The following is a 13,773-nucleotide window of genomic DNA, read 5'->3' on the forward strand; positions in this document are numbered from 1 at the left end:
TTTTGCAAGTGTTTATGCCATTAAGTCAGTAAGTCCTGGCCCAACTTCCCTGACATCTGCAGGGAGTTCTGGCTTTGCATGGTATTCTGGTTGGTGACAAAACTGTTACTTTTGCCTTTCCACAATCAACTCAGTCATTGAGTCTGGGAGTTGCTTGTCTGCCATTGTAACCTGCACAGTTCTCACTGGCAATCACCCTTTTGTCCTGCCACTGTGTGTCTGCTGCCATGTGTGTGATGAAGAAACCTGCTATGTACCAGGGATTCTTCATATGGTTTTTCTTAGTTGTTACCTAAAAGCAGCAAAACCTCAGTATAATGGACCCCTGGCAAATAAAAGAAAATGCCAGAAGTGGCATGATAAAGCACAACTAACAAATGGACCATTAGAGATTACTAAAGGAAAAAGTGTTTTAGTAAAAGAGTTGCTATTTCCCTCCTCATTTGGTTTCTGACAGGCATATATAAAATCATTCAAAAGAATTACTTCAGATGAGCGAAGCACACTTTACAGTGTTTGTGAACATCTTCCAGGAGAGCACTGTATTCAAATGAACAGGGCTGGGGAGGGGAAGGGCTTCCTCCAATGGTCCCTCAAGGGCCAGAGCAATATTGCATTGAGATAAATTCCTGTAGGTTTGGCAACATGCCTAGAGACATAGCTGTGTGGGCATGGGAGTGCCTCTGCAGCCATTCCCACTTCCATGGAGAGGCAGTTTTGTTGCTGCCATGCAGCTGGGCCTGGGTGCCCAGATTAGAGGATTGTTTTGTGCTGTAAGCTCTCTCTGTGCCCAGGTGTTATGGTGCTCAAAATCAGGCAGAGAGGGTCAAGACACGCTTGGCTGATGAAGTGGCCATTGGAGAAAGCAAGCCTGCTTTCTCCTCAGCTCCCAAGGAACTGACAGCTTTTGCTCAAACAAAGGGTGATGATTTTGCTCAAGTAAAATGGTGATGACATGAGCTCAGAGGCAGTTGTTTTCTCCTGCTGCAGCAGGGACCTGCTGGGTATTCTGGAAGGAGTGAGGCTGCGCAGGGAATCTTCTGTCACAAGTCTATCTGGACAAATACATTGGGTCTTGTTTGGTCTGAGTACCGTGAAGCAGAAACCTGAAAAGCAAGGCTGAGGGGGAGGATGTTTCACATGGACACAGACCCTAAAAGAAAACCAGGATAAATATGACCTTCATCTGCATTTGCTTGGTAAACATCTTTACCACATGCTCTGGGCACTCTCTAGCCTGCTTGCCATGATTTTAATTGCAGGTGGCACCCCTTATGACAAAGAAGCCACGGATCTGTGATAATAACAGAAGAAACAGAAGAAAGGGGAATTAAATGGGAAAAGGGGGGATGGGAAAACAGGATTAAACTTTCCACTGTGCCTCTCTTCATCAAGGGGGCCTGTGTTGACTAATAGCTGAGCTCCACTCCTTTCTGATGGAGAATTTAGATGTGTCAGTTTAACAAGGAGAGCCCTGCTAAGAGGGGAAATTAATTTATCATGAAGATTTAAAGCATCATGTTTAATCATGATTTAAATAAAAAAGCAGAAAGCTTGAGTTTAAATTATTGCTTGCATTTTTCTATGTGTTTCATTTTTTTTTCCTTAAAAAAAGTCTGATTCTCATTTGGAGATAAAATCCAGCATATCTTTTGACTGAGCTAGGGATGCACTCAGGACCCACAGCTATTTTTCACTCATTTGCAAGGTTTAACATGTTTATTCAGATAAAAAATTTTTACTTTCTTTATAATTCTGGAAGCTGATGAAGACCCATTTGTTTCTCCTATTTAGTTGTTCTTATGAGCTTGATTAAACTTCTGGAAGAGAACTGGGATTTAGTTAGCCTCTAAACAGCCTTTTAGCGTTGCATGTGTGAAGAATTGTACCTAATTTCTACTTTTTGGTTTCATATTTTCACAGAGTGAATAATGCGAAAGGGAAGGTTTATCAAAACATGTCCAACATTTGAAACTAAGTGATTTGTTAAACAAAAGTAATATGATCCTTAGCTAGTTATTTGAATTTAGCTCCTGGTCAGAATGACCTCCAAGATTTTAACAGTAATAAATCTCATTTTACATCTTGTTTACATTCATAGATTAGAAGAGGAAAATTAAACTTTTCTGCCCTTCCTTTTGCCTTCCATTTCACAGCTCTGACCAGACAAATAAGTAATCCTGAATGAGGAAAATATTCTCTGTGTGCTTTTGGAAGTGATTGCTCTCCCAAACTCAATTTACCTTTTCAAAACACCACTTTCTCCACGGCACAGCTAAGGATTTCCACTGGCTCAAGGTTCCCTTTTCTCTTCAAACATGAGCTCTAGTTTTTAAACTAGACTCACTCAATTTGGTATAAAGAGAAATTACTCATATTTTCATGTGCATAAATGAAAAAAAGGTAAGTCACTGTATTTTCTACCTTCTGGTGAAGAGAAGGAAGGACTGGCATTTCCCGCAACTGAGCTCTCCCAGAGAGGTGGATACGTTTTTCCTTTGAGCCTTTGTGTGACCTGAGCAATGACTAGCTGCTGTCCTCACGGCAGAAGGGAAGCAGCTGAGCTGGTGAGGGTGGCATGTAAGGTGGAGGCAGCTTGGCTGTGAGGAGCCCTCTGTGCTGTCACCCCTGACAGCACTGGACTTGCTTCAGGTGAGCAATCCTCAAAAAAGGCAAACCTAATGTACTCCAAGTCATCAAAATGCTCTGGCTGTGTGTGTGCTGGACTTGGGGACTGCTGCAGGGCAGGTGATTTCTGTGGCAGAGACACAGCCACAGCAGCATGGCAAGGACAGTGGCCTTGGCTCTCTGAAGCCTAGCCATTCATTGTACTGCCCACAAGTAATATGCCTCCCTGTGCTTTTCTGGCAGAGATCACACATCCTGGCCCAAACTTTAGTGAAAAATCTGAAACCTTAATGTGAAGTGGGAAGTGGCACTGACTGCCTACCATGACCTGTTACTGGGCTGATGGACGAGGAGTTCATAATCCAACTCAGTACTGCCACAAGATGTGAGCCAATGTCCCAGCTCCTGGAGTCACAAGGTAGGAGTACACCAGGTTTTCTTTTGTTTATTTTTCTTTTTATGTAAAAGTTTTGAGAACATCCACTTGGAGAGGAAACCTGATCTCCCCTGTGGTACAGTCTTTCCTTCTCCCAGGCAGAGAAAACACACACACTGCATTTTGAGAAAAGCAATGAGTTATTTTTAGCAGCTGAGGCTGAGAAAAGCCATTTCTTCATTTCCTTTAACAAAAACATGTAGCTTAACTTCAGCTGAGGGTCATGTGTAGAACATAAAGGAATCTTTTCACCAGTAGTTCACTGCAGCAGCAATAATTGCTCTTAAATTTTAGTGGTCATATTAAAAGAATATCAGGCTGAAACAGAAAATGTTTATCTGGTGCCCAATGGTGTAACTTTTCCGTTTTAAAAATTTGGATTATGAAATATGAGTTCATTGAAAGAAAGAAAGAATGAGAAGGATCATACAGAGAATCATAGAATGTCTTGGACTAGAAATAGCCTTAAAGACTATCTAGTTGCAACCCCCCTGCACTGGGCACAACACCTTTCACTAAACCAGGTTGCTCACAGCCCCATCCAACTTTACCTTGAGACACTTCCAGGATGAGGCATCCACAACTTCCGTGGTCAACCTGTTTCAGTCTGTCACTAAAGAATTTCTTCCCAATCTCTAAACTAAATGTACTCTCAATTTGAAGCCGTTTCCCATTGCCCTGTCACAATATGCCCTGGTAAAAAGTCTTTCTCCATCTTTCTTGTAGGCTCCCTTCAGATACTGGAAGGCCATAATTAGTTTACCCCTAAGCATTCTCTTTTCCAAGTCTCTCAGCCTTTCCTCATAGCAGAGATGCTCCATCCACCTAATCATTTTTGTGGTCTCCTCTGGACTTACTCCAGCAGGTCCATGTCCTCCCTGTGCTGGGAGCCCAGAGCTGGATGCAGGTTCCAGGTGGGCTCTCCCCAGAGCAGAGCAGAGGGGCAGAATCCCCTCCCTCCCCTGCTGCCCACGCTGCTCTGGATGCAGCCCAGGACACGTTTGGCTCTCTGGGCTGGGAGTGCCTGTGGAAGAATGGCTGGAGGAAAAGGGCCACGGGTCTGTAGAAATGTTGCACAAGTAAACCCCATGTTAACTTAGCATTCATGTTAACTAACCAGCTTAGCATAAGTGAGCCGTACTTAGCATAACCTGGCCACATGCCATGATAGGAGGATGCCGTATCCTGCCTGCTGACAAGGCCAAAAGGGCAAGGACAGTGACGAGAATAGAAACCATAAAGTATGCATAACCACAAAGTAGGAGGAACATGTAAATGTAATCTCTTGCTTTAAACCAATAAACTCATGACATGTATGAGCAATTAAACCAATAAACTAATGACAAGTATGCATAATTACTGGAAAACAATATAAAAGTACTGTTGTTCTCAAAATAAACCGAAACTTGCTTTACTAATCATATTGATTGATTGCTTGTCTTCCCTCGCCGCCCTCAAGTGCCCATGGCTGGGTCATGTCCAGCCTCTCACCCACAACTCCCCCAAGTCCTTCTCACAGAGCTGCTCTCCATCTGCTCATCCCCAGTCTGTGTTGGTACCAGGGCTTGCCATGTAATAGACCAGGTGCGGCACCCTGCACTTGTTAAAAATCATGAGGTTCCCATGGGTCCCTTTTCCTATCTTGTCCAGGTCTCTCTGTATGACATCCCATCCTTCATGTGTGTCAACCACAGCACTCAGCTTGGTGTCATCTGCAAATTTGCTTAGACTGCACTCTATCCCTTTTTCTATGTCATTAATGAAGATACTGAATAGCACTGGTCTCCGTATTTACCCCTGAGGGGCCACTTGTCATCAATGTTCATCAGGTAGCCATTGACTACCTTCCTCTGGATGTGACCATCCAACCAATTTCTCATCCACTGAACAGTCCACTCATCAAATCTACCACTCTGCTTTTTAGAGTTGTGGGGGACAGTGTCTAAGTCTTTACAGAAGTTCAGATAAATGACTTCTCAACTCTTCCCTTGTCCACTAACATGGTCACTCCATCATTCAAGGCCACTGGGTTGGTCAGGAAGGACTTGCCCTTGGTGAAGCTGCACAGGCTGTCTCGAATCATCTCCCTGTTCTCCATGTGCCAGAACACAGCTTCTAGGAGAATCTGCTCCATGATTTTCCCAGGCACAGAGGGGAGGCTGAGAGGTCCCTGGTTGCCAGGGTTTTCCTTTCTACCCTTTTAAAAGATGGGTACAGTGTTTTCCCTTTTCCAGTCACTGGAGGCTTCCCCTGACTGACAGGACCTTACATGGAGAGTGGCTTGACAACATCAGCCAATTCCCTCAGGACTCTGGGATGCACCTTGTTGAGTCCCACAGACTTACGTACTTTCAGATTCCTCAGGTAGTCACAAGCCTGATCTTCATATACAGTGGGAAGCACTTGACTTCCCCAGTTCCCCTCTTGCAGTTCATCCACTTAAGAAATGTAGGAAGAGAGGTTGCCATTGAAGACTGAGGCAAATAAATTACTGAGTATCTCAGCCTTCTCTTCATCCCTTATTATCAGTTTTCTGGCATTATTCATCAGGGAGGGTACATCTTTTTTGACCTTCCTTTTCTGGTTAATATACTTGTAGAAGCCCTTCCTGTTATTTTTTGCATCCCTTGCCAGGTTCGGTTCCAGCTTTGCCTTGGCCCTCCTCACTTCATCCCTATAAAATCAAATGTCATCTCTGTACTTATCCAAGATTCTTGTTTTGTGGCTGTTCTCTGTAGATTGCCTTCTTTCCTTTTAATTTAATCAGCTGTTCCCTCCCATCCCAGTCTCTTGCCATCCCTGCTGGATTTCTTGCCCCTCTCATTAGCACCCTGTCCCTCTAACCTTTGCATCTCATCCCACAGCTCACCAAGGACAAATCAGCCCTATTAGTTCCTGAGCAAAGACTCCTCAGTGAGAAAGTGTGGGAGTGAGTCCCATCTGATGACAGCATGCCTAGCGCTGCATAGGCCTTTGATTGTCAACACCACCAAAATTTTAGCAGTGACACCAGCCACAGAGCCAAGAATTAACAGACTCAGCCAGTGCTGCTACCTTCAGCTGTAAGTATAGAGGAGAATATAACATGTGTCTCAAATTTCTAAATGTCCCAAGATCCCAAAGATCTTTTTGACTTCCCTCAAACTCTATGTTGCTACTTCATCAGCCCCAGTGATGAAGATCAGTATTGAGTAGTTGTCATGGGACAAGTGTAAGCTTCAGACAAGCCTTGTCTTAGTCTCAGATTTTGGCAGGAGTTTAAATGTAAGAAATTACTCTGGCCCACAAGTTTTAAGACTGACATATGTCTATTTAAAAAATGAATTATTTATTAAATAGATAAGAGATAACAGATGAAAGGACTTAATCAGACTTACTACAAAATACAAAACTAAAAAGAACTTTTAGTAGACTACAGCATAACATAAAACAGTGCACTCTATCAAGGTACCTATATTAAAGCCAGCAAAAGAAATAGTATTAATTAGGAGTAAGATGTAGTTTAACACTGTAACGACAATAATGTACACAGATTCCCTTCACTGAACCCCTGGGGAGTAACTGGGAAGTAAGCATTCCTACTCATGGGAGAAATCCCACACATTTCCAGGGAAATGTGTAGAAGATTTCTTCTTTGTGAAAGTTTGGTGTCACTTTTATAATCATAAAGTGAGGTGTCTATTAGTTGGAAATCCAGCTTATCTTTCCAGATCTCACTTTAGCAGTATGATGTTTACCAGCAGCTGGGAGATGCCAGACCATTGTTAAGCCCACAGCACCAAAACTACTCACTACAGGACAGCTTGTCCTGTTTGAGTTATCTGACCAGTAAACAAACAACAGATAAGCTCCTGTGGGAGGTGAGATGCCCTTCTCCAGTAGTAGTCTGGGTGCCTCACCAGGCTAGGAAGTTTCCTGCTGATGTCCTTAACCCAGGTCCTAGAGAGTCATCAGGTACTCTCTAGGGGTTGGGCCCAGTCAGCATATTGGGTCCTCTGTTCCCCTTGGAAAAGAATCACCTACAACTATAACCCTTGTTTTATTCCTCTTGGAAGTTGTTGTAATATGAGGAAGTACACATTTCTAATTGTGGTGACGCCTCTGCTGTTACCAGGCTTTCATCCTCCTCATCTTTTGGCTGGTCTTCCATGTAAAAAGGCTCATAATTTTTGTGCAGACGCACCTCACTGTGGGAGTGAGGTAGGCAAAGAACAATTTTTCTTGTACCCCAAGCATGGACTATATTTCATTTACTCCTTTCTTTACAACTATTACCTCCTTGCTGGAGGATGGACAGAGGATTCCCTTGATCTTGCATTATTTCTGGTGGCTGCTCCTGTCTCATGGACGCCAGAGCTTGGTTCCAGCGGTCTATCATACTTTCTGGTGCTCTAATACTCCTTAACCTTTCTATTTCATCCTGCAGCTCTGCTACCAGGCTGAGCAGGTTATCCACCTGATCACATCTGACACAACTGCTATCTCTGCTACAATCCAGTGGAAAGCTTAGGCATTCCCTATAGCCTGATGCTTGGACAGCTGTGTGTTTTTTAGTGAGCTCTGTCTGGGTCCCTGCCTCCTTTTTACAAGCACAGATGAGTGGACACCATTGTTGAGCTCTTCCCAAGAGAGTGATGGACACCAGCTGGAGCTCTTGACACCTTAGAGTAACTGAGTAAACTTCTGCAAAGCATGTACTGTAGAGACCAATTATTCCTTTTCCAGGGTGTATGGACACATGTTTTTAGCAAAACCAATAAAGTACCAGATTACTTCTTTCTCAACAATAACACCTTAAGACTTGCAAGTAAATACTGCTGTTTTTTCTAGCTGATTTGCATTTGTCTAGCTATGCCTTTTAGGAGCTCCACTCTCCTCTACCTCTCTGATGACTTCAAGCTTGTAGCTCTGTAATTCCACAGTCACTGTTGGGTCAGCTTGTGCCTTGTGCAAGACCGTGTAGAACCACAGGCAGCCCTCCTCCATGTTAGAGTCAGCAGCTGCTTAACATGAAAACCTGGCTTAAATTTAGTAAAAGAAAAGGATTAAGGAAGCTTTCCATCAACAAACTAGAAAAAAAGCAAGTCAGCAGAAATAAAGCAACCCAGGTTTAGACTATATTAATCAGAGAAATCTGTACTCCTTTCCTATGCCAGTACTTTACAAAGTCCCAGGATAAAGCAGATCAGTTTCCTCAGCAGATCAGAAATATTGATGCAGTTGCCTTGCTTTTCTGGGAGTAGTCTTTTTTGCTGTTTATCTACAGCTGCCCCTTCTTCTGCCAGCTCTCCTGGCTGTCCCTACAGCACTAACCCGCTGAATGGCTTTTCCTCCATAACCCCTGGGGTTCTTTAGCTATGCTGTGCAGCATGTGCAGCTCAGCCAACTTTCTGGAGATGCAATTTCCTCCTGTAGTTTATTGTGAGAGTATAGGAAGAACTCACAGAAATAAGCGCAAGTGACAGGCTTGATATTTAGGTGTGTTTTTCTAAAAACTAACTCCACTCAGTCCCTATATTTTTCAAGAGCCTTGAGGGTACTGCCAGCACCCTGTGTTCTTTAAAACAGACACACTGAGCTAGGCCCTGCTCCACCGTCTGACCCCATTCAGATCACAGTGTTCTCCTAAGGTTTGTTAGAAATCCTGTTAAAATGATCCATGATGTTAAGAGCTATGGAGCTAAAGACACCAGTAGTCATTTTGATGGGAGCCCTCACATAGTGTTAAAATCTCCAAGTGCCTTCAAGTTGCTGTCACAAGGATGTCAGATACCATGTCTTACAGCATGCTTGAAGAAATCTGCTTGGACATGCAAAGCACGGAATGGAAAGATTATCTTTGAGGCCAGACCTCCATTTCCAGGGTCAGATCAAGAATAATCAGGAGGTTCCTGGGTGCCTGGGCCACTCCTAACACCCACTGATCATAAGCAGACCCCTTTGCAGCACTGCAGTGAGCCTCACCTGCGAAGCATAGTTTCTCTAGGATACTTCTGCCTTGGGAGGAGAAATTTACTACTTTAGTGCTGAAGCTGGAGACTGGGGGCTGTGACCTCTCTGTCAGCACTGTTTGAAATCCTGTCTTGTGTGAGGCTGAGGAGCCAGCAGAGAAATTCAGACCTTCAAATTTTGATGGGTGATATTATAAGAAGTTGATAGTAAGAATCCAGGACACCTTTCTGGAGAAGAAGAACCCATGCAGAAAGGATTGGCTGTTGCCCATCATAATGGAAGTTTTCTGCTGGCACAGGAAATGAGAAAAGTTGTAGATGAGTACATCATCTCTGAGCTGGGAGCAAGCACTTTGTTTGACTGACACGGCCTGCAAAGGGGATTTGACTAACTCTTGGTGTGCCTAAGTGTCAGTTGAGAAACAGAGAGCACAGTCACACTGAAAAATGGGTCACCTTCACTTCCAGCTGCTTGGTATGAGCCAGGAGATGGACCAAGGGCAAATTTTACAAGTGCCAGTCTGCATCAATGCCAGGAGCCTAAAAGCCTGAAAAGTGTTTGGTTCCATGGTTAATAAGATGTTAACAAGTTCCTATGACAAGATGGCATTAACTGGAGAACTGAGTGGGAGTTCTGGTGTGAACCCCTTGATCTGCTGCCTGAGGTGCATAAACTGTCATTGCAAACAGCAAGGCTGTCAGGTGGCTGCTGGAACTACCAAACAGTGACTGACTTATACTCCTGAGAGGCTGCTAAAAGTCTACAGTCAAGAATAAAATTACAGAGCACATGGGTAAACACTGTGCATTGAGAAGAAAAGGCATGGTTTTGTAAAGCTGTGTGCTGCCTCATTTGCCTGATGAGTCTTTGTTGATCATCCTCCAGAAAAAAGTGCTGGCACCAGTTTATTCAGCATGTCCATCAAGATGCTGGAAAATGATGTAAATGAGAAAATTTAATGCATTTTGTGCAGAGAATGCAGGTCTTGTGTCTTGTCTCCAAGAAAGCATGCTGGATACAGAGAATGGAAAGAAAAGAGCAATTAAAATGTCTGTGGAGATGAAAAACTTTCAAAGGACACTAAAAAGGCAGGAGCTATTAGTCTGGGACTGAATTGAAGGGTATCAGACTGGCATATCCAAAATCAGTAAATAGGAGCCCAAGCTTAAAGTGGAACCATAGCTCATCAAATCCTACAACACTGGATCCAAGGGGGTGGTTAAAAACAGAAAAGAAAGAAACTGCTTCTGCACAGAGGAGTATACAGAGGGGAAGGGAATTCTTGGAACTTGTTGGCATAGGAAGTTGTGGGAGCAGACTGTGTCACAAAGAGCTGGAGAAACTCATGTAAGGGAATTGCCTTGTGCCTTTTGCTGATGCAGCTTTTCCTGCTGCCACAGCTGGACACATGGTATTAGCTGAAAGAACTACTGTGCAGCAGCAGTAGCATTTTTTTTTTTCTCTCTTAACCATGTCTGCTCAGACTTCATCCCATATGTTTTCTCCAACAGCTCACTCCTCCTTTAGGAGGCTCCTTCGAGGAGCTGTGTGATGGACAGTGTCAGATGGGACGGAGAGGGACACCCGTGTTGGACAAGATCCTGTCTGATCCCTAGCTGGATGGGGTGTCTCCCATGGGGCTTCGTAGCTTTCCCAGCCCTGCACTGCACTGCAGACATGGATTGATGTGGTGTGGGCATCCCAAAGCACGTGCACCACGCAGTGCTGGAGCAAGGCCTGCAGGGCAGGGTGCAAGAGCACACGCCGGCTGGTGCCACTCAGCCCCTGAGACAAGGCAGGCCCACTTCTCTCTGCAACCTTTCCTGACGAAATTGCTTTCATTACGGGGCTAAGAGCTGACCCAAAAAGAGGGTCAAGTTATTAAAAATAAAAAAGTAGGGGAGGATGAAACAAAACAGAGGAGGAAAGAAAGCTCTGGTCTCAAATGTTTGAGATGTCAGCCTCATAAATTCAGCATCAGCTTCCTTTGGTCCTCAAACCAAGTCAGCTCTAATGCTATTTGCAGATATAGATTGGTGTCTTTTTCATTACTGTTATCAAATGATGCATTTGTGGTGCAGCTTCAGAGCCCTTTCTGCCCTGGTAAGTGGATTATGCATCCTGGTGCCAGCACTACTTGAGCTATACTTTTAATACTAAAAATAACAAAGAAATAATAAAATACCTCCCAGGCTTTTAGATTTTCTTATTTTTCTTTTTCAAAGATCAAATTAAGATATTTATATCTTCAACAGGCAGAAAGGACCTGACCCCTGCTTTGTTAGCAAAATGTGACAAGAAGCACTTTCTTAGCATTTGCAATCACCGCTATCGTCAGCTACACTTCTGGGAAATGGTGACACTGTTTCTTCTTGCTGCTCAAAGCTGAGCCAAGCTTCCCAAGATGAACAACCCCTCTGCAGGCTGGCTGGCTGCCTGATGTCGCTAAGGCATTTTGCATCCCCCTGCCAGCACTGAGTATGAGGGAGGAATGAGTTGCTGCCCCTTCCTAAGACTACTGGAGTGGAAGTAGAGAGGTCCATTGTCCCTCTCCCAGTGCACATCCAACCACATCGCATCCACACTTCCAGCCACAGGTGGCACATTTTATGCCTGTGTTTGGCAGGCTCACCTGCCTGGCAGTTGTGCTGCTTGGAGATGCCCCAGGAAGCAGTGCATTTCTTTTGGAGCCCAACAGCAGTGTCATCTGTTTTGCTTCATTTGAGTAGTAAACCTGACTGTGGCTCTTTAAAGGAACACTTCTCTCCCTTTTGGGTTAATGTCACCATTGCCCAGTAGAGACGAGACGCCAGCAGAAATCTGAGTGCTCTTGAGTCTGATGAAGAATGGATAATTTTTCTCAACCAGAAATATATTAGTGTGACAGTAGGTATTTCTGAGCCCATTTTTCACATTTTTCTGGGTCTGTAATTTTATTTCCCTTCTTATTATTTGCCTGCTTAAATCCTAAGGATATGGAAAGAAGCTGGATAGTTCTGAACTCATGTAGTAACATGGAAGCACATGGGACAAAATCTCATGTGTGATCACAGGCACAAGCTGGTACAGGAGTCTCTGGGTCCATTCTGTCAGCACCTGTTCAGCCAGCAGAGGTAAACCTCAGCTGGAAGGATTTTGGGAGTTCATTTATTTGCTACCCATCTGAAGCTCTGTGAGCCTCATGGTTTTATGCTTTAGTTTTTTGTATTTCTCCTCAACTGCCTATGATTCTTCCAATGCATGTGTGAGATTCACCTCAAATCCTGATTGCTGCCATGACCTGTGTTCTCTCCACCCTCACCCCTCTTTCCACAGGGACAGCATGTGCTTAAGCACAGAGTGGGGACATATTCACTGATGTACATGCAGTTAAAATATTACTAAACATCTGTGAAGCAAGGATGAAAAGATTGCCTGAGATCAAAAGTGGTGTATAAAAATAACACCAGAAGAGAAATGCAGGCTCTGCAATGTGCTCTTCCAGTAAGAGCGGTATTGACCAAAGAGTGAAATAAAAGGTGGAAACATGAGCTACAATCAATTTTTTGGGTTTTTTTAAACTTTAAAAAAAGGAAAGAGACTTAAACCCTTGACAGCTGCTGAGTCAGGTCTATAGCACCCAGCATGTCAGACTCATGGTAAAGAGAGAGCAAGTGAGAAGCCAGGCAGTTCTGTAGGTGCTGCATAAAGCCCTGCCGAAGTCATTAAGCTGGGATGAGCTTATCGTGATAGTCATGAGCTTGCCTGATCAGTTCAAAATTATCTTGACTTCAGGTGGTCTTGGATCTCTGTAACACTGTAACTCTGTAACACTGCACTGTGAGAATGAATCCATTTAACATGCTAAACATTAAAGTTTAAATCTGCAAAACAAATAAGACATTTTGCTGTCTTTCTACCATTAGTGTTGGTGAGACCTCATCACCCTATTCGCTTCAGCAGGTTTGAAATCTCATCCTCCTTCATCCTTACAGAGATTCTGATGAGAAGGCAAAAGAAAAAGAGAAAAAGATGCAGGACTAGAATTTCAGTAGGCAGAAATCTGTGTTGCTTAACTGAAGACAATGGAACCACACTGAGCTACTGCCCCAGTTAAGCTTTTGTTCGTAATGGCTGCAGAGACCTCAAGAGCAATAAATGGCCAATAATTTGAATGCCATACCTTACAGCCACTGAAAAGAAACTTGGTGTCAGAAACCACAGAGCACAAAAAAGTTTATTATATTAACAGGTCTGACTTTCTGCAGGGTTGTGTCACCTCAGGTTTTCCAGTGCTCTGCACTGTTGTGGTCTCACCTTGAATGTTGTATGAAATTTTGGGCTCCTCAATGTAAGAAAGATATTAACATCTTAAAGAGTGTCCTAAGGAAGGCAACCAAGATGGTGAAGGGTCTTCAGGGTAAGAGAGGGGTCCTGAGGGGAAGCCGTATGAGGAACAGCTGAGGTCCCTTGATCTGTTCTGCCTGGAGGAGAGGAGACTGAGGGGAGACCTCATTGCAGTCATCAGCTTCCTCATGATTGGGAGAGGAGGGGCAGACACTGATCTCTTCTCTGCGGTGACCAGTGACAGGACCTGAAGGAATGGCCAGAACTTGTGTCCAGGAAGGTTTAGATTAAGTATTTGGAAAAAATTCTTCCCCCAGAGGGTGGTTGGGCACTGGAACAGGCTCCTCAGGGAAGTGGTCACAGCACCAATCCTGACAGAGATCAAGTGTTTGGACAATACATTCAGGCACATGGTGTGCTTCTTGGATGGT

The sequence above is a fragment of the Ammospiza caudacuta genome, chromosome Z (genome assembly GCF_027887145.1).
Source record: "Ammospiza caudacuta isolate bAmmCau1 chromosome Z, bAmmCau1.pri, whole genome shotgun sequence".
Taxonomy (NCBI): Eukaryota; Metazoa; Chordata; class Aves; order Passeriformes; family Passerellidae; genus Ammospiza; species Ammospiza caudacuta.